This window comes from Sus scrofa, chromosome 2 (genome assembly GCF_054392235.1).
Source record: "Sus scrofa isolate SSC_HxYL_T2T_F1_AM1 chromosome 2, Sscrofa_HxYL_maternal_Yorkshire_Landrace_v2.0, whole genome shotgun sequence".
Classification (NCBI taxonomy): domain Eukaryota; kingdom Metazoa; phylum Chordata; class Mammalia; order Artiodactyla; family Suidae; genus Sus; species Sus scrofa.
In genome coordinates this window covers 31632545-31654603 of record NC_139384.1, presented here as the reverse complement: position 1 = coordinate 31654603, position 22059 = coordinate 31632545, and the positions used below count along the sequence as shown (strand labels likewise).

The 22059-nt window shown below is 44.7% G+C and overlaps 1 protein-coding gene across 38 annotated transcripts in view; it reads right to left on the bottom strand.

The window, feature by feature from the left end:
- The window catches only part of LOC100737821 (uncharacterized), a 333963-nt gene extending 312697 nt beyond the window's left edge, over window positions 1-21266 (bottom strand). For all 38 annotated transcript variants that reach the window (XM_085011547.1, XM_085011546.1, XM_085011544.1 and 35 more), the window contains exon 1: window positions 20918-21266. The gene's annotated coding sequence lies outside the window, so the exon portion shown is untranslated. The remainder of the gene's footprint in view (window positions 1-20917) is intronic.
- Between the last annotated feature and the right edge of the window lie 793 nt (window positions 21267-22059).

The window sequence follows — 22059 nt, the reverse complement described above, 5'->3', positions numbered from 1 at the left end:
CATAAACTAAAGTGTTTTATTTTTTCCATCTGCTTCTGGTAAAGCGCATCCCTGAATTGCTAACTTAGTTGAGATCGCCTGAACTTTCATATACCCAGGTAATTAGACTCAGATGCTGCCCGGACTGGGATTATAAATCAAGTCTGTATATGTAAAAGCAGAAAACAGACTGCTCACACCAAGACGGGTGTTCTGGCAGGTCCGTTTCTCACGGACCTGCCCGTGGAGCAGACGGGCCCCACGTCTGAGCAGAGCAGAAAGCAGCTTTCACGGAACTCCCGTGTCGTTGAGCCTCTTCTCTCACCACTACCTCCCCCAGAAAGCACTGGTTCTCTGCTACATTTCTTACGTACAAGAGAAAAAAAGTCCTTTTGGGCACTCAAGCAAAAATCCTGCCCGGAGCTGTGCTAGTAGGCAGGCAGAGGTACACAGCCGTGGCATCTCTCCAACCAGACTGCCAACATCCGGAGCCCTGGGTGCCCCAAGGCGCTTGTGCACCACTTCCCAATCAGAGATTTTGTTCTACAGCAGGACAACGAGGAGGAGAACTTTCAGTCCATTGTTGTGTAACAAGATATGCAGTCACTGAATGTTAACGGAACAGCAATACTTGTTTCGGTGTGTTAATGTTTTAAATTGCGGAACCAAAGGCTCCAGGATTTTTGAGACTGTCTGAAAGGAAGTATTATGGCTGTTTTTAGCTTAGGGGGGTGTCACTCTAAGGGTGGCCTTTTCTTTATCTGACTCATATCAAATAAAACTAAGCTGAAATGCCTATTGGAGACAGTACACATGACCTTAGGAGACAGGGAGGTGGAGATCGGCTCACATGTGTTATGTTCTGTGTGCCGAGGCTCGTATGTCCTGCATCTCACAGAAGCCTCACGACAGTCCTGGGGTGGAGGGATGCAGTCTTCAATTTACAGACAAGAACACAAAGGTTCAGGTGGTTTTATGAGCTGTCCTAAGCTAACATGTAGGAGTTAGGAGTTCAAATTCAGGCCTTTTTGACTCTACAGTCCAAGTTCATCCATACAAGCTCACCCCCTATAGTGGATCTTCCATCCTCAAATATAATAACTAATATTTATTGGGCACTGTGTACTAAGAGCTTTATATGCACCTCATTTAATCCTCACCCAGTGTTGTTCTTATTCCCATTTTATAGATTTTAGAAAAATAAAGCTTAGAGAGGATAAGTGACACAGTCACGGTCAGAGAGAAAATTCATATGACTAAAGGGCCCTTTCCCTTGATGCTCTGCTACATCTCCCTGAAAGGCAACCTGGGCCACGTTTGTAATATTGTATTATAAACTATACTTCACTTTTTAAAAAAATTGGGCCACATTCATTATTTTTATAAGAGGTATGATACTCTCAAATTCTGAGTTCCTATCGATTTGTAAACACTGCTGACTGCCTGAGCAGGTGCTCGGTGATTTCACACCGTGGAAGGGAACAAATAACTAGAATTTAAGCCCTCTGACAGAATATTCAACACATACACATACATGCACGCACACACACACACAGAGCTCACGGGGACACAAGCAAAATGGGTAGTGATTTTTCATAAAATAGTTTTTTACAAGGGGGAGGAATAGTAAGAAGGGAACTGGCCAGAGTTTATCATAAAAAGCTAAGTTCTTATAAGATATGATTGAAATAAAAATTCTATCTGTTTTTATCCTTCCTCTGCCAAATGCTGAATGTCCCTCCTCCATGGCTGGGGAGATGAGGTCAGTGGATCTTGTTTCTGCTCCACTGACTTTTCTACATGCAACCTGATAGCTTCTGAAAACAATCCAATGATTACAAGATCATTAAAGTATGTTATTTTAATTAAACTACACGGGGGAGGGGGCAGTAAGCCTGTTAGCAGCCCGGCACATGTACAAGGTGAGAACCCACTCATCGTGGTGGGCTCACAAATCCCTTTTTCTGGTTCTGCCTACACATCACAACCTGACTGGGACCGATTCTGCTTTGAACCTAGTCAAACTGGCTCAGGGCACCTAGACCCTCACATGTGACATTTTCCAGATATGTCGTGAACAGTGAAAAGTTAGTGTGTTAAAGCAGGAATCACTGAAAGTGCTAAAAGAGAAGCTTGAAATTTAATAGGGCTTTGAAAAAGAAAAAAAGGATGAAAGTCTAGACTGCCAAAAAAATTAATTGTCATTGTTGTAAAATTGTGTTGCACAGCGAGAATACAAATATTATTCATGTTAAGGAAAGGGTTGACCTAAGATGTGATTTATAGGCACTTCAAATGCAGTACAGGAAGTAAACGGAAAAATTAGGGTGCGAGGTCACCGAGTAGGCAAGAGTCAACTTAAGGGTAAAGTTAAAAACTTTAGGAAGGGAGCACACAGTTCAGCTTGCCATATAAATTAAGATCTGTCCTCACTTTGAAAAAACGGGAAAAAATGAATATTAAGGTACATATGTTACTGAAAGCATTTTCTTCTCTACACACGAGAAAATAGAAAATTTGTTATGGGGGAGAAACAAAGAGATGTTTCATAAAGAAAACGGGAGGTTGATGCAACCCAAGAATCTACTGCGCTATCAGTAACGTAAACGAACCACGGTTACAAGCTAATGTGCTTTAGAACTGCCGTCCTGAGCAAGAATATGGAACCCAAACCGCGTTTTGTTTTTAGAGATGGGTTGCTAAATTTTTTATTAAAATAGTCTAAATTGGTTTGAACAATTCCCAAATTTGTCAAGGGCGGGGAAAGGGTGACTGAAGCAGAAAGAGGCGTTCCACTGTGACGTTCCAAGAATTTCGCTCTTGGGCCATTCCGTTTAAAATACCCTCAGCGTGTTGGCATTAAATGTTCTTTCTGCCTTTCTTTTCGCCTAGAGAATGTGAATGTTTCTCAAAGATCCACTAGAGGGCAGAGCTTTGTGATGTTCCGAAATTATAATTGCTAAGCCAGCCCAGCTTCCAGGCTTCCACCAAGAGTAATTATAAGAATGGCTGTGACCACACTTGTGGAAAGCCTGTGACTGTCTCCCCAGGGCCAAAGTCCACATAAAATGAAACAGCTAAGACCCCTAGACGGCCCCATATCCCTCCTGGTAGGAGGAAACCAAGGCTGAGGCAATGAGGGCTCCATTACCGCCAGATACAGGGCCTTCCAGAAGGGGGCGCTCCATGAGGGAGCCAAAAAGGATAGAACTGAGGCTGAGCCCTGGAATGGGCCCCGGCCTTGAAACACCACGCATCCACTCACTCACAGGCCAGAGACTATTTTCATTGCCATCCTTCCCACCTTGACGAAGCTCCTGAAGTTCATTTCACTTGCGATTTCATCTGCATGTAAAAATACTGGGCGAGAAAAGCCAGGATATCTGGAAAATCCACTCAGGGTCTAATGCATCCCTTATTTTCAGCCCTCATTGAAAATTCCAGACTGTTAGCCTGGGGCGGCCAGAGTCAGAGTTGGAGGCAGCATCCTGAGGGCTGCTGTGATGCAGAGAAAGCCTTGCCTGGGAGAAAGCTGAGTGGGCAACTCTGGGTCGGTCCTGGGCTGCCAGGGATGACTCCCACAAAATCCCACAAAACCCTGCCACTCTGGCCTCAGCGAGGCAATCTCACGCTAGAAGGCAAGGCAGTGTGTTTCTGGGGCCCTGAGGCCCTTCACCACCCCTGTCCCCTGCCTGAGGACCTGAACACAAGGGTTAGAGCTAATTCCCAGTCATCATCAGCCACCCCTGCAGTAAGGGTCTTCATTAACCCCTGTCCTCCGAGCGCGTCTATCAGAGAGAAATCTGATCTCAGCTAAGGGTGTGGGAAGGGGCAAGGGGAAATTTCTCTTTCCTTCACACTTTGAGTTAGAGTCCCACGCCAAGTATCATTAAAATTTTCATGCAGGCAGCTTCTGCCCAGCTGCTCTAAGCCTCAGTTTCCTAACCTGTTAAAAGGTAAAAATGAGATTAACTACCTCTCGGAATCACTACGAGGCTGGAATGTGGTCATGAGGTAATCCTTGCAAAGCCCTGAGCGCGGGCTACTTTTTGGTCAGCCTCGGTTTGCAGACCTTAGTCTGCCCACCATCCCATGGACTGGCCTGCTTTTCCACCAAAACCTGTGAGGTCAGGGAAGCTGACCTCAGCCTAAGCATATCTATTTCTGCTTGTCACCTGGAAGTGACTCCAAATTCATCTTGTGACCTCATAAATAGACGCCTGGTTTCTTCATCTGTAAAATAAGACATAATTTTATCTTAGTTTCCTTAGGGATCCCATGGTTGAAAACTATTTCTAGGATTGCATCTGCTGCTTCATCTGCCATGCCACATACATAGCTGGTTTATCTTAAGCTTGTGGGCATTGAAGAGCCGCAGATTTTTTCTCAAGGGCAATCCCTAAACCAGGTCTCCATTATCTCCAACTGAATGTTTGCCCTTAATATGAAATTTTAGATTTTTCTTCTTGCAGGTTTTGGAGCAGATTTCAGTGTGTTACGATCATCCTGAATCTCCTCTGCCTCTCTCAGTCTTAAGCTAAGTGATTCGGATGGGCTCTTCTGCTTTCCAGCCACTATCCCCCACCCCCAAGACACACATATACAGAGGAAACTCAAAGAGCTTCCATTGGAGTGGAATAAAACTTGAAATCCATTTAGATTTGTGGGGGGGGGGGAGACATCCAGGGCAAAGCTAAATGGTTTTAACATTCAATTTCTTTTCATGGCCAAATCACAAAAGAAGAGAGGAAGTTTCATATCTACAGCTAAGTAGCAAGGGGTGAAGGGAGAGAGGGCAGTGATGGGTGATGGGAGCCTCTGCTGGTAGGGTCCACTGTCAAAGTGAATGAGATGATGTGTGTGAAATAGCACGAGAGCTAGCAATAGGGTAATTACTGTTATTATTATTAACTTATAATTTGGTCAATTTAGGGCCTCTCTTTCTGCTGCTGTTCGGCTTTGATCACGTGTTCACACCCAAACCCAAGCATGGTGTGGTGCAGTGGGACAAGCACAAGTTCAGAAGCTGCATGACCTTGGGCAAGGGACTTAATGTCTCTCAGCCTTGGTTTCCTCTTCTAGCACATGAAAGTACCCAGAGCACCGCTAGAACTAGTGTGAACAGCAAAGATATGTCTTTGCATACATGCCTAACACAAGGGGCATTTGCTACATAAGTTATTAGCTGTTATGAAAGCAGGTACTTGGGCAACTTGTTAATCATCTTTGTAGAGGAAAGATATTCCTGAGAAAAGAGCATGGTGAGTAAGGCTACACTAGGGTTCTGGAATTATCATTGGATTTCAGTTAAGTGATTCAGATGGGCTCTTCTGCTTTCTAGCCACTATCCCCCACCCCCAAGACACACACATATAGAGGAAACTCAAAGAGCTTCCACTGGAATGGAATAAAACTTGAAATCCATCCAGTGCTGGCTCTGATGCTACCTGTATGAACCTGGGCAAATCAGTGAAACCATCGAAAATCTACCAGAGCAGCTGTAAAGATCAAGTGAGCAAGAACAGGAGATACAATTCAGAAGTATAATTATAATGATTCCCTCCTCCACCGCACACAGAAAAGCAGCCTCCAAGGAAAGGACCTGTTTTGTTAAGTGACACAGCCTGGTGAGGGAACTGAAATAAACTTTTTTTAACTAATATTTGTCACTCATATAGTCTAAATGAAATCTTGGTTTTACAACTAATGACCAAATCATGTTAGAGCTCAAAATTACACATTTTCCTCTTTGCTGCTTCCAGTGGACTTCAGCATCAAACCCAGACTAACCCTGTTTTTTTGTGTGTGGTGGTTGTTGTTACTGTTTTAGGCCAAGTTCTCTACTGGGATCTGCCAAGATGGAATAAGGTGTCACAGCTCTGTGTGCAGTGCTGGCCCGTCACAGGTTGGGTTCTGGAAGATGAGAGCACGCCCTGGGGAAAAGAGAGCAACTGGGTCTCTCTCTCTCTCTGTCTCTCTCCCTCCCTCTCTCTCTCTCTTTCTCTGTCTGTCTGTCTGTCTGCCTGTCTGCCTGTCTGTCTGTCTGTCTGTCTGTCTGTCTGTCTCTCTCTCTCTCTCTCTCTCTCTCTCACTCACACACACACACACACACACACACACACACAGAAACACCGCCCTGGGAAGGTGGAGGAGTATATGACCCAGTTGCTAGAACTGGATAAACAAACCATCTGTGCTCAGATCCAATGGCTAAAATCAGAGCAAAGAGGGTCTTCAGAAGGAGCCCAGGGTAATACTAGGTTTATTTAAAATTTCCTCCCAGGGCCATTCTTATAATAACCCAGGCAGTGGTTTCTGTAAAAGCCAGATTAGATCGTCCTGCCCTGCCTTTTAGAAGTTTCCACAACAGATGGAGGACACAGCTTAGAGGAAACCCCGACTCACATCCGTCTGCATTTGTTATTGGCCCAGGTCTCGAAATGCTATATGTTATCTTGAGCCTGTTTGTTTTTATCTGTCAGAGTGGTTTATTGTTAGGGAAATGTGGTGTCAGCTGTCTCTTCCCCACCATCAAAGCCGCTTCATTAAAGTTAATAGTGTTTGACTTGCAGAGATCTCTTACCGAGGTAACCCAAGAAAGCCCCTGCTGGCTGTTATTTTTCCGGCAGTAAAGGACCAAATGGATGCAATAACTGCATTAATCTTTGAGGAAGAAGGAGCAGGGAAAAAAGTGTGCAGATGACTCTGTCTAGTAGCTGCTTAATAAATGCACCTTGAAATCTCGAGGCTAACTCTCTACTCTTTGGTTTGGGACAGGACATCAAACTAGATGACCCGTGTCCTGACTCTACCACTCAGGGCTCTGTGGTCTATGGCTTGTCACTTCTCCAGTCTAAGCTTCAGTCTATTTATCTCAGAAATGAGGGGGATGGATCATAAGGAAGCCTTTTTTTTTTTTTTTTTCCTAACTGGGGAATTCTTTAGACAAAAGTAATTTTACAATGAAAACCGATATATAAGGCAGATAAAAGCAAAAGTTTTCTGGCTAGTGGTGGAGAGAGAGACCAGAAGACCTACATGCTCAGCATCCCACCCCTCCTCCATGCCCTCCCCCCGTCTAAACCCCTCCTCACCCTTCCCCCAGGGGGTCCTGAGCAACCTCTGTGGCCTGCCACTTCCACTCCAGACTTCCCGGAACAGCATTTGAAACCTACTGGCCGAGGAGGAATTATCTTTAAGGTCTTTTCTGCCGAGAGTCTGGATTCTGGGTTAAGTAACCAGAGTCAAAGCACAAGAGGACCGTTTCTAATGAGCATAATAACTTTATGGAAGGGTATCTGCTCAGTGCCAGACAAACATGAAACAGTTGGGGTTTTGCTTTGTTTTCTATCTTCTAATCACTGCTGTCAGATCTCCCTTCCCAACTGGAGTAGTAGATCTTGAGCAAGTTCTATCACTTCTGCGTTCTTGTCACTGAATGCTAGTTAATTCGTTTGAAAAGTCACTCGGACTCAATTGAAATCTCATCACCTCCTTCCTGTGCAGGGCAGGCTGGAGCTGGAGAGAGCCGTGACTCTTCAGAATGCTTCCCCGCCCGGTGGGCAGCCCTCCCGCCTCATAGGTGGGAAACCCGGCAAGAGAGTCCAACCCTACAGACCTGCACCACAGCGCGTACCTGAGCACGAAGAGCCTGGCGACCCCCGCCTCCACCCACAAGCCCACAGCCACCACCCTCAGCAGCCCGCGGTCCCTCTCCAGCTCTCCACTCTGCCCCAGCAGGTGGGGACAGATCCCCAAGCCCAGGCAGAGGTCCAGGAGGGAAACCCAAAACCAATTTTCCCTTTTTGCAAACAAGAAGGAATTTCCCCCTCACTTAATTTGTTGAAGGAATTGCCCCCTAGCCTCCAACTCTCCCTCACAGAAAGAGAAGAAAATTATGAATACTGTTCTTCCAAAAGGCAGCAGCCAAGAAGACTCTCTCTCCCCTCTCTCCCTTCCCTCATAACCTCCATAAAAGGCCTTCAGGATGGGAGAGGAGTCTGGGTCAAAGAGTGGGGGTACAGGACCAAGAAGGCAGCCCCATAGTAGGGGGTAAAGGGGAAGCAGGGATGGAAAAGGGAAAGGAAGAGGCCACAACTGTGGCACTGGCTTTCTTTAAAATGTTGCATTTTCAACTAGGGCTCTAGCTGCCAAATCCAATACTGTTAAAAAAAAAAAAAAAAAAGAAAGAAAGAAAGTCCCACCAAACATCCTGTGCACGTGTAACACTAGGATGTCTACCAGACCGTATTTGTGTTTATACATGTGGCTGAGACTTGGATGGGTACCAGCATGTGCACCTGCGGACGACTCTAAAGAATCCCAAACCACACATTTAGTTTTATTCTTTTGACCCAAGTCTCTGACAGAGAAAATAAAACGAGAGCAAAAAAGGCCATCCATTCATTCACGCACGCATGCGTTCCGCAGTCGACGGAACCCTTCCTTACACCTGGCTCTAGAGTGAGGCAACGCCAAGCAAAGCACATTCTCTGGCCACGGTTATTCGACACCACAGAAATAACTCCCTTTCTGTGACACTCGGGCACTGCTTTCCAACAAGATTTTATACCCGTACTTCATTAGCATCCTCACGACAACCATGAGATGGTTCAAGGAGATAGAATCACCGTTTTACAACTGAAAAAACAAAAAACATGGCAAGGTTAAAAATGACTTGTCTAGTCCCACAGATAGTTATGTGCAGAACAGGGATGAAAATTTAAGTCATCTGATTTCTGGTCCTAGGCTCTTTTTGTTAGATCAAACTGTAACTAAATATATCCTGTAATTTCCTTACAGCTGCCATTACAATGACTATATCCTAGAGACTTTCAAGGATCTTTCTTTTTTTTTTTGTCTTTTGAGGGCCACATTCGAGGCATATGGAGGTTCCCAGGCTAGGGGTCTAATCAGAGCTACGGCTGCCGGCCTACACCAGAGCCACAGCAACGCCAGATCAGAGCCGCATCGTCGACCTGCATCACAGCCCACGGCAACACCAGATCCTTAACCCACTGATCGAGGCCAGGGATGGAACCCACAACCTCATGGTTCCTGGTTGGATTCCCTTCCACTGCTCCATGACAGGAACTCCTTAAGGATCTTTTCATTTTCAAATATTCTGTCCCCTTGTCCTTCAAATTTTACTTGTCAGATCACTTGAACTAGTTCTGGAAAAAACAAAAACAAAAACAAAAAAAACACAACAGCTACTTGTACCAGCTTTAGGTTTGAAAGATTCAGCTACTGTGGACTCTTTTTTACATTCAAATAAAGTTAGATTTAGACTTTTTTTTAAAACTAGGCAAGAGTCACAATTTTTCAATCAAACCATCCTTTGGTGTAGAAAATTATTTCGCTACACACATTATTTAAGCTATTCTGAAACCTACTCTGATGTTCTTTTTATTAATCTTTTTCCTGTTTCAAATCCTTCCATCAGGCATTTCTGTCAGGCTTCTGAAGGGTCCCATATGCACACTTCCAGTGCAGAAATGTGTTCCTTTTTGGTTCATTGGAATCCTTCAGAACGTCTGGCACTGAAACATATTGGCTTTAATTAAAAGGCTATGATTTCTGTGAATTCCCATTAAGCTAGTGAAAAAAAAATCTGCATTTAAAAAATACAGTTAACACATTAAGATACAGTTGTACTGAAAAATGGTTCATGTTTAAAAAAACTACTTAAGCAGATGAAACTAAGCTGCCTGTAATAAAAATATGCTCATTTTTAGTAAAAATCCCTCGCTGCTAAATAGAGAGGTTAGTTTAATACATATGTGCCCAATTAGCCATAAAAACTCAACTAGACATGAACCACGCAAGCCCCCAATCCGCCCACTGACGTTAAAGCATAGATCCTATTAACAGGAATGTAATTTAAATGGTTAAAAAGTGATAAAGTACATAACTATAATCCGATAGGGTTTGGAATATGATCCTGCTATGTACCAATGACAAATTGGTTTCGCACTATGACTCCAGCAAAGTTTGAAACAGCTCAAGCATGTTAATTAGTGATCCACAAATTCAAGAAGTGTATTACATTATGTGATACGCAGTCACCTCTTTGCCCGCAAGCAGAAGCATAATGTCTAACATTCGGAGAAAAAGGACAAGTGGGAGTTCCCGTCGTGGCGCAGTGGTTAACGAATCCTACTAGGACCCATGAGGTTGTGAGTTCGATCCCTGACCCTGCTCAGTGGGTTAAGGATCCGGCGTTGCCATGAGCTGTGGTGTAGGTTGCAGATGTGGCTCAGATCCCGCATTGCTGTGGCTCTGGTGTAGGCTGGTGGCTACAGCTCCGATTCAACCCCTTAGCCTGGGAACCTCCATGTGCCGAGGGAGCGGCCCTAGAAAAGGCAAAAAAAAAAAAAAAAAAGACAAAAAATAATAATAATAAAATTACTTTAAAAAAAAAAAAAAAGCCAAGTGAATCTTTTAAAATTCTAGGTCCTGAATGCCCTAGAAACCCCAGACTTAGTTTTCCCTATTCAATTTACTTATGTATAAAATGTGATGTAATTCAAGATAGGTGCTCAAGAAACAATATTTAAGAGGACCCGTGAAGTGAGAGATGTTCACTGGTTACTGGGGAAAAGCACAAGAGCCATCAGTGTCATCACCTCTCTCCACATCAGTGACCCTTGGACTCTGCAGGGACAAGCTCCCACGGGCAAGGGAAAGCCAGTGATAAAGAAGACCTTGGAGGAAGATGTCTTAACCATTTATTACTAGCTTTATTAGAGATAAATGTGAGTCTGTATGTATCTCACTTTTATTGTAAAATAGCGACCTATACATTTATGGGATGGACTTAGCGCATCCAAAAGATCCTGATGGCTTGCCAATGGCCAATGAACTAGTGAACTCACTCAGAAAATCACTACCCTTAGGTGCTTACAATATTAAAGGTAGGATTTCTTTTATAAGCATTCATAAATATAACCAAAAATGGATTATTTTGGATGACACACTAAATTCCAATCATCTCAATTAACTGTCTTATCTTTTTAAAAGGCCACAAAACAGTGTGCTGCAGCCCCCTTGGTCATGCAATTCCAGCTAGCTCCCATCCTTAGAATCAGCCCCGCAGGTCTAAACTGAATCCCATTTGCAGCAAACTCCCTCTGGTTTTATAACTGGAAAAAGAGTCATCCAAATACTATGCCACCAGAGCAAACCTAGAGAACGGCTAGAATAGCGTGCTCTACCAGAGGACCAGGGCCCTGCCAAAATTAACAGCTCAGAGGCTAAAAAATATAGCCTAGCTGGTATCCCTAAGAGAAATAGTTTCTTGAAGGAGAGGGAGGAAATCAGCATGTGAACATTGGTAAAGCAATCCATTTAGTTTGTGTAGAAAACCCACTGAGTATGAAGATCTCCATTCAAAGTTCACCAGATATTACTGTATTTTTTTTTTTTTTTGTCTTTTTGCCATTTCTTGGGCCACTCCCACGGCATATGGAGGTTCCCAGGCTAGGGGTCGAATTGGAGCTGTAGCCACCGGCCTATGCCAGAGCCACAGCAATGCGGGATCTGAGCCACATCTGCAACCTACACCACAGCTCATGGCAACGCCGGATCCTTAACCCACTGAGCAAGGCCAGGGATTGAACCTGCAACCTCATGGTTCCTAGTCGGATTCGTTAACCACTGAGCCACAACGGGAGCTCCTATTGTATTTTTACATGAATAATGAAAATATAAAACTCAAGAAAGAGATTATATCATTGCTGGCTTTCTAACCAAGCTCAGATGTATTCCCTCCTCTCCATTTTCTACTGCACCTCTTCAGAGTGGCCTTATTATGTCTTGCCTGGACTGTTGCAATGGCCTCTTAACTGGCCCCATCCACCCTGAGTCTCTCATTTTTCACACTGCTGAAAAGTTAATCTTCCCAAAGTCCAGCTCTGATAAAATTACTCTGCTGATCAAAATACTTGAATCATTGGTTCCCATTGCCTGTCAACAGAATTAAGGTCACATTCCTTGGGCTGGGATTCAAGGCTTTTGCCTCTTTCTAATGTCGTTTCTCACTTCCCTCTGAGAATCCACAGGGCCCCCTCCTCCCTGTATAGACTCCCTCCTCTTGCAGTTCCCCCACCTGGAGTACTTCCTTCCTGTCTTCCTTCCATCTCCTCTTCACTCCTCTAAGTCAAGATTCTCCCCATGTTAAAAGGCCTAGAGGAGAGCAATTCCATCTTTTCTATAAAAAGTGCAAAGGGTAGTTCCTAGTTCATAAGCACTCAATAAATATTGAGTTATTGTTGCTGCTACCATGAAGTCTTTAGTCCCTTATATGGGATGTTTAACTCTCATGATATACCTAATTACATTCTAGTACCCTTTATAGCTATTTAACTATATATTCCATTTCCTCTTATAGACTGTAAGCTCCTAAAGAAGATCATATTTCCTTTACTTTTGTATCCTCCATGTCAGACTACAAGGTCCTACACACATCTTTGAAGAAAAATGTTAAATATCTCACTAAGCCACAAGGGGGCATAGTTGAGCCATTCTAATAATGGAATCCTCCTACAGTTAGTAATGATGGCTTTAGAATTGAAAGGCTTTTCCCCCTTGAAAGTGTATCTATACATCTGTTTAAATATATACTCATTATGTGTGATTACAAATGTATTCATGTTGACAGGGAAAGACAGCTGTAATATAGTGAGTTTTTAAAAGGAATAAACAATATAGAGCTTATATGGTCCAATTTTTATAAAATCTCTCTTAAGTATACACAGGAAAAGCAAAAGTCTGGAAGACTATCCACCAAAATGTTAGCATATATTATCTCTAGGCAGAGGAGGGGTATAAGGTGGTTAATGGATGGTTTTATTTTCTATTTTGTATCTTTCCAGGTTTCTTTAAATAATCAATACATATTAATGTTATAATCAAAAAATAAAGCTATTTACTTCAGAAAATCTCAAAGTACAGTGATTATTTCTCCTTTCATCTCATCTCCAATCCTATATTTGATGTATCTAAAAGTAAACACACAACCTTGAGATTTTCTGATAGCTCAAAGAAAAGACTCCCCAAATCTCGTGGTCCACGGTGCCTTTGGTGTCTCAGAAATTTTTTTATGGCACTCTTGGGGTGAAGGAAGTATCTAACAGTTCCACTTGTTAAGTCCAAACAACTTACTATTTATGTCTGAGTGATATAGTGGCCATTTAAAAGAATAGTAACAGATAACGTTGAAAAAATGTTTTAAATTTCATTCTTAAGTGATCACAATTACTTACTTATGGACTGTGTACACTCACTGGGCACTGTACGACTTCTTAAACTCTGGAATCAGATTAGACACTGTTCCCTTCATTTCCTACTCCACACTGATTTCATCCCCATACTCAATTTTATCACAGCAGCCACCAAAGCCCAGCTCCACAAAGATATGACATCACTAAAGGAATGCAGCACGATCTAATGTTGAAACTATGAACACCTCCTGAGCCAGTGGTTCTTGAGCATCCCACAGACGCCTTGTCTAGCACAGTTTTCCTTAAACCATTAAACGATCTCACAGCACCCAGTAAGTTTACTGCAGTGCCCCATGGCACTGCAGGGCAAAATCTGGGAATCTGTAGGATTCACATGATAAAGCTGGTTGTTCTCTGTGAGGCTTATTAAATTATCCTTGAAATTATTCCAACCTAATAATAGCTCAGTCAAAATCATTTCTTTTTCTCTGAACCAAAATCTTCTGGGAAGGAGAAAAGGATGGTGTGGGAAGCTGAGCTGACCTCTGGATTCATGAGACTCATAAGTCGCATGTCCCCCTATTTCATCACAGTCCTCATCTCATCTGTTCTCTCCAAGTCAGAACTAAGCCCCAGCAGCAGCCTCCAAAGCAGGATGTCTCTGGGAAACACCCAAACTCTCCTCCACGGTGTCTCAGCTTAGATCTCCAAAAAGCATCCTGCCGACTTTTCCACCTCTCAACCCAATGTCTGGAGACTTTGCAAAGATCTAGGAAGGCACAGAAGGCCCTAATACTGAGCTGCTACTAATGAGCCAGCCCTGGTCACTTCCCAAATCAAAAGGGACTTTCTCCTGCCAGGATCACCAGGTAGCTCCTGGGACCAAGCCTCCAGTCAAGAACAGAATTGTCACTATCCAAATCCACTTGAAATGGAGATTAAAAAGCATTTTTTTCTCTAAAGTATTATGGATCCGATTTCCCATCTTGATTTAATAAGATGATGTGTGATTTTCCATTATCAACTCAAATGTATAAAACCCAAAAGTCATCTCCAGCTCATGTGGAAGGAAGCCCAATGCAGGGACTACTTAAAGAACTTAAGATCACAGGGGGGTGGAAACAACCCAAATGTCCATAGATAGATGAATGGATAAACAAAAGTGGCATATACGTACAAGAGCGCTCTATTCAGCCTAAAAAGGAAGGAAATTCTGACACACGCTACAACATGGATGAACCTTGAAAACATTATGCTACATGAAATAAGCTAGACACAAAGGACAAATACTGTATGATTCCACTTATATGATGTCCCTCGAGATCAAATTCATAGAAACAGAATGGTGGTTGCCAGGGTCAGGAGAGTGGGGATGGTGTGGCTGGTAGTGGGGAGTTGGAGAGTTATTGTCTAGTAGGTATGGAGTTTCAGTTCGGGAAGACAAAAAAGTTCTGGAGACGGATAAAGGTGATGGTTGTACAACAATGTGAATGTACTTAATGCCACTGAATTGAACACCTTAAAATCGTTAAAATAAATTTATGGGTAAAATTAATTTTTTAAAAATCACGATGACTTTGGGAGTTCCCGTCGTGGCTCAGTGGAAATGAATCTGACTAATATCCATGAAGGACGCAGATTCGATCCCTGGCCTCACTCAGTGGGCTAAGGATCCGGCGTTGCCATGAGCTGTGGTGTGGGGTCACAGACACAGCTCATATCTGATGTTGCTGTGGCTGTGGCATAGGCCAGCAGATTCAACTCTTAACCTGGGAACCATATGCCGCAGGTGTGGCCCTAAAAAGACAAAAAACAAACAAACAAACAAATAATCATAGTGACTTTGATTTAACTGGAATCAAGTTCCTAAATGTCACTTGGAGAGCTTGTGGCAAGATGACTCCAGGAGTTCCCGTCATGGCGCAGTGGTTAACGAATCCGACTAGGAACCATGAGGCTGCAGGTTTGATCCCTGACCTTGCTCAGTGGGTTAACGATCCGGCGTTGCTGTGAGCTGTGGTGTAGGTTGCAGACGTGGCTCGGATCCTGTGTTGCTGTGGCTCCGGCGTAGGCCGGTGGCTACAGCTCCAATTAGACCCCTAGCCTGGGAACCTCCATATGCCGCGGAAGCAGCCCTAGAAAAGACAAAAAGACAGGGAAAAAAAAAAAAAAAAGATGAGTCCATTTGGATGACTTAATGGCATTAAATACATACATGAAGTTTCAAACTCCAAAGACTCTGTTTTAAAGGAAACAATACATAAACAAGAGCAACAGCCCACCAACAATAGAAATGGGCCTTCCACTAGCCCTTCAGAAGGAAAAATAAAGTATTCCTAAGAAAATTCATTGCCCAGAGTTCCCATCCTGGCTCAGCAGGTTAAGAACCTGACGTTGTGTCTGTAAAAGTGCGGGTTCGACCCCTAGTCTCGCTCAACAGGCTCTCTAAAGATGCCAGCAGTGGAAAATGGACAGGGAGTTCCCATTGTGGCTCAGTGGGTTAAGAACCTGACTAGTATCCATGAGGATGTGGGTTCGATCCCTAGTGCTGCTCAGTGGGTTACAAGCTGTGGTGTAGATCGCAGATGGTGGCTCGCCTCTGGCATTGCCATGGCTGTGGCATAGGCTGGCAGCTGAAGCTCCTAGCCTGGAGACTTCCATATGCCGCAGGCATGTCCATAAAAAGACAAAAGGGGGGAAGGTTGAAAAAAAGACAGGAGGGAGGGAGAGAGGAAAGGAAGGAAGGAGGGGAAAGGAAATCAGAATCTCTTCAAAATTTCCCACCTCTTCACTTGTCTGCCTTTTCAAGGTGATACTGCACTTTCCGTTTGCTATAAATCTGAGGCATGATGATACAGGACGCAGAAGAGCACTTGAAGAGACAGGCAGATGCTAAGTGACCTGGGGCCCAGAACCCAGGGTCCCGGGTGTGACGTGTCCTGTGAAGTGTGTCCTGGCTGAATTGCAAGACTGATACTATTCAAGGTCCAAAGCGCTGGACCTTCCTTGCTTCCATCCTTGCAGGCCTGGTCTGTTGATACAGTTCCAAATTGCATTCTGAAAAATGTTTGGGGAGAAGGAAAGGGGTTTTCTGGGGTCAGCTGGGAAAATGCTATATGATACATTCTTTAAAGGCTCAGAGAGGTCCTGCAGAATGGAAATTTCAATGCTGGCTCTTCCAATCCTCATGCTCTGATCATATTTAAATATTCCTAGCTCTTCTTCCTCCAATACCTGTGACTTGTCTATTTTGTCAGTGGCAGCCAATCTCACATCTTTAGAGTGCTTTTTTATTTCTCCTCTTGTCAACACATTCCATCAGTCATCAAATAAGAAATTTAGCTGCAGCCACACCTCTTCCATCGAAAGCTTTTTATTTTCTATGTCCCCTGCCTTCATGCTAGTTGAAGTCCTCATAACCAGCCCCCTAGACTATCCCAAACGCCTCCTCCCTGGTCTCCCCATCCTGGTTTCTTCCCTCTTATCAACCTCCATCAGAAGAATACATCTTAGGTTAACGTGCTAAGCATGTCACAACCATGCTTAGGAACCTTCGCTGGCTCCCCACTGCCATGAGATAAAGAAGGCCAGACCCCTCGGTCCTGTCACTCCAACATGCCCTTCTGGCCTCATCTTCCACCACAGGGAACCTAACATACTAGTCAACTCAACTATTTACAGGCCTCAAGACTTCCTACCACCACCACCACCCCCTATTCGGCTCTCCTCGATCAGGTTTGAACATCCTCATCTTCCCTTTTATCCAAGCTGGAAGTCCAGCTCCAATACTGGAATCATTGTGAAATCACTGATCTTTTCTCTGCATTTTCCCAAACACTTCAATTATTGGAATCTCATAATTCATAATACAATCAGCTTTGATCAGTGTCACAATTTGCAAAACAATCAACAGTATATTAACATGTTACCCATTGAAGGACTACAAACAACTCTGAATATCAAACTGTCCTACTGCTTTATACCTAAAAGCATTTAATAAATGTCTGCTGAATGACATCTGGCCCCATTTCACACTGTCAAATTCTTAAATCTCAATTATATTCTTAAGGCAGTGACAGTTTTCTTTTTCTTGTATCCTAAGACTTTTTTCTCTTGAAATCTTAGATGGAATCCCAATATACATTTTACAGAGAGATTGACGTCTCCTTTTATATGCATTTATTTTAAACTACAATGTACAGTATTTTAGCATTTCTTATCACTATTGAGAATAGTGGGCAATTTTGATGAATATAAAATTTGAAGTAGAGGGTTAGAGTGGCAAATTGCAGTCAGTCATTTCTAGATCCAGCTTATTTCTGGATTTTGAGTTGGTTTCACACAATTGAGAATATCCTGACACACACAGATAAGTCATAGTGTGCAGTCTTATGTCAGTGGACCATTGGTAAGGTAACGAATTTCATTATTTTTAAAGCTCAGACACAACCTCCTATATCAGCGACACATAAGAAAGCCATACACCGCAGTTAGAAACACAGATTTGATTTAATTCTGAGATCTTCTATTTAAGGGTGCAGACCTTAAGCAAGTTATTCAGCCTGTTTCCACACCTATAAACTGGAAATAATATTTCTTCCCTCATAAAGTTGTACAAGAAGGGAGGTCACACAAATTAATCATTTCAATGATCTTCAACATGATAAAGTCCATTTAGGGGAGTTCCCTGGTGGCTCAGCAGGTTAAGGGTTCTGCCTTATCACTGTATGGCTTGGGTTCAATCCCTGGCCCAGGAATGTCCACACGCCACAGGCATGGCCAGTAATTAATTAATTAAATGCAGGATAGGAGACACCAGGAGGTGCAGTCTTAATGTTTTATCATACATGGAGCAGTTACTAAAACATTTCTAAGTTGTAGTATAAAGAGCAATATCACAAAACCCACATAGCCACCCATTTAAGAAAGAGAAAATGACAATTATTTTGAAATCCCCAGTACGCCTCTCCCAGATCCCATTCCCTTTTCTCCTCCATGAGGTGACTGCTCCCTTTTCCATATTTACTTTTACTTTTTAGCATTTACCATGTTAGTACATGCCAGTCCCTAAGCGCTTTCCAAAATTTACTCCATCTTACTCTCATAGGCATCCCATGAAGTAACATTATCTGCCTCTTACAGGTAAGGATTGTGGGCCACAGGGATGCTCAGTGACAATTTGCAAGTGGAGCCACCAGGATCTGAACCCAGGTAGTGGGCCCCAAAGTCCCTGGCCACCGACACAGCCAGGCTTGAAACACAAATCGAAGCACACGCTCACACTCCATACCTGAACGAACATCATGAACATTTACTAAACACACGTCATGTGCCGAACGCCATGCCATGCCAGGCCCTGTAGAGCTTAAGGGAAAGGTTCTTCCTTGGTGGTAACCGGCAGTTCCCAATACCTTGGGTCCTGCCCCGGCTGCCCAATCACCGTGCAGGTAAGACCCTGGAGCCCAGTGTGGCCTTGAGGAAAGGCAAAGAGACCCCGATGCTCTACCTTGGTATCGTCCGGGTGGTTCTCAACAACAATCAATCCCCAAGGAACCCCGGGAAATTCCAAACTTGTCTGCCCCCACTCCCAGCCTCTTCCTCCTCAAGGCGTCCTTGAGAAGTGAACCACAGAGGAATCCACAGGAATCCATGGCCTTTGCCAGCAAGAGGCCAGTCACAGCTCCGTGAGCGACCCAGCCCACAAGGAAAGACCTCGATTTTAGCACATGTCACTCCCCTAATTATTCCCTGTGTCTGAAGTCCAACAATAACAGTGCATCTTTCATGAGCAGCTCCCACCATGAACCTTCGAACCTCATGCATGCAGCCAAGCCCTAGGAAGTGCTAAAGGGTCAGGGGGCTTGTGCAGCCAGCAGTCCCAGGCCTCTGGGGGAGAACCCCACTCGCTCTCCAGTCCAAGATCTGGACTCAAAACAAAAAATAAAAAACAAAACAAAAAATCTGCCTGAGGCCCCAGCTGCCTCCGAGGCTTACTTCCTGGGGCTGGTGGGTCACCATGGGTGGGGCCTTAGAAGGGCCAGCAGGTCACAGAAGCTGCCTCCCAGCTACCCAGGGGAAAAAGCAAAGGGCGGGGGACATTTCCTTGAGGGTCACATTCACTTAGCAAATGCTCCCAAGGCTATACTCTATATTGCAAACTTTTTTCCCCCGGTATTTACTAAATATGAGTCCTGGTAGACCCTGGGTGTTGGTTCTAAGATATAACAGCAAGTGTAACAGCAAGGTTCCTCATATTATTGAGGTGGGGGCAGGCAATAATCAAATTAGTAATTTCAGATCATGGTAAATGCTTTGAAGAAAATAAAACATCTTTGTTGTATGGGCTCAGGGTGGGGAATGGACATTGGAGCAGCAATCTGAATAAGGAGGAGCTAGCAAAGCAAAGGCAAAAGGAAACCCTTCCAAGCAAAGAGAACATCAGTACAACCCTGAGGTCTCTGATTTAATGCTGATTAGGGGTTTAAGAAATGTTTGACAAAAAATTAGTGTTCTCAAAATTCTAGTACAAGGTAAAGTTAAGAGTCCAAAGATCAAAGAGCTATACTGGAAAATTTGTTCTTGGCTTTAAACGAAGATGCAAAAAGAATGTGTATGGACATATATTTATATGTCTCACAAGGGTCTTTTAAAAAAGCCTTTCATGTCCTTTATCCTTTAAACTTTTATAACATAGGTTGAAAGCATGATACAATCTTTAACTTCCAGCTCATGTACTGAAAGATCTTTTTCTCAGAACTAATGAAGACTTCCGTTCTGCTGGGATGTAATTCACCTCCCTTGTTCCAGGATTGGAAATAAGAATGCTGAGTACCTCTAAATGCAACTCTGTAAAAGAAAAATACGTGGGCACATGGACTAGGCAGGTGGGGCGTATAGGACTGGGGCAGGGTTGTTTCGATTTTCCTTTTTTGTTATTAAAGCTGGAAAGAAAAGACTACATTGTGCACAACTGTGCGATCTCCTTGTCCTCAACGTTAATAAATGTGTTTTTAACTGACGTTTCTTTCCCACGTCTAGTATCACCACCACCTACAACCTCTCTAAGCCACAGTTAAAGTTGAAAAGTGCACGAGGTCTTTACAAACGTACAGTGAGTGCGTCTGCTCACGTACAATCCACGTGCACCCTTCTTTCCCTGGACAGAATTTCTTGGGGATCCTTCAGGCCCCCGGCCATATTTCTCCCCAGGCTCTTATTAAAACCAGGTGCGCAGGAGGAAGGCCTTTTTAGATTAAAAAAAAAAGCCTTCTCTTGACCCAAAGCTCCCCCCTCCGGTGTGTTTTCTAGAGGGGCTTCTTGAACTAAGCAAAGAGAAAGCAGGCGCCAGGTCCCAGCCGGGCGAGCGGGGCTGCACTTGTTGAGAAGGGCAGGCGGCGGGGCTGGGCCCGGGCAGGGTAGACAAGGACAGAAAGTGAGGCGGGGTGGGGCGGCAGCGGCAAACAGCCGGGGACCAGGGCCGTGGCCGCCCGGTGCCGCGCAGGGGCGTTGTCCCCGCGCGCTGAGAGGCCCCCAGACCCACCGCGCTCTGTAGGGCGGAAGAGAAGGAGCGGAAGGGAAGCAGCGCAGTCGCCGCGCCCTGAACTTGAAACCCCGGCGGCCTGCGCCTCGGGCGCTTAGAGGAGCCGCCCGAGACCCCGACCTTTCCCGGGCCCCGCGCCGGCTTCCAGAACATACGTAGGTCGCTCAGCGCTTACCCTCGGCGGCCGGTGTCGCTCGCGTCTCCAGGGACCGGAGCGGGCCTGGCGGGGGCAGGTCGCCAGTGACGGGGAGGCCTGAGCCGCAGAGCGCTCAAGCGCGCCGGCCAGGAACGCGGCAGCCCGAGCCCGAGAGCCAGCGCTTCCGGGGACGCGGGGCTGCCCGGTCCCCTGGGGCTTCGCTGCCCGCGACCCTTGACCCTAAAGGGTAGGAGCCAAGCAGGGCTGCAGCCGGTGGCCGAAGGGCGCTGCAAAAGGCAGTTGGGCCCCTCAGCCGCGACGGCGGCGCCCCCACTTGCAGCTCGCAAGAAAATTCGTGCGAGAGCTCGAGAGCCTGACCGCGCAGCCTGAACCCCGAATCCGGCCCAGCCTTATGCTAGGGCGTTGGCTACTTGTTTCGGTCAGCTGGCGCTTTGGTCAAACTCTAGGGTATTCAAAGTAGAAGACAGCCCTCAGAAGGAGGAGCATTGTTAGGCCGCAAAAGGTTGAGGTGCAGAAATGAACAGAGACCCCCCCCCCCACAAAAATGCACTCCCAAATTTTGACTGGCCATTTTGTATTCCATGGACCAAACAGCATTATGGCCTTTTTGTTGTTTGTTTTTTGTTGGTTTGTGGGGTGTTTTTTGTTTGTTTGTTTTACATTTTTTAAATGTAAAAAATTTTACATTTTTTTCAAAGCCCATTATCAGGGTCTGTGTAGCCTTCCAGCCTGACAGCCTTGCTTTCTAAGGGAGTTCCATGAATTTTAAGTGGCCTCAGGAAACAGGCAGCCAGACAGACAAGAAGGTTAGAAAGCTAACGTCCGCCTTGGCAACACTGGGCTCCGCACAAGCCGCTCCAAAGTGGGTCATCCTAGCGCATCTTCTGGGCTTGGCGCCCTGTTTGATGGGAAGTTTATTCCCTGGAGAGGCTAAGTGCATTAAAAACAAGAGGATTAAATGAAAATTTAAATACTGCCCAAGCCCTCTTTTCCAGCAGGTTGGAAGCCTAACTAACATACATCCTCCAGAGAGAAGATTGTCAGATTCTTCTCTGGTGAATCTGGCCAAAGAGAAAAAATACTGACATGACATGCTCCTGATCAGATCCAATAAGATCACTCTCTGTGGTGAAGCCCAGAGTTGACAAACCCCATCTATA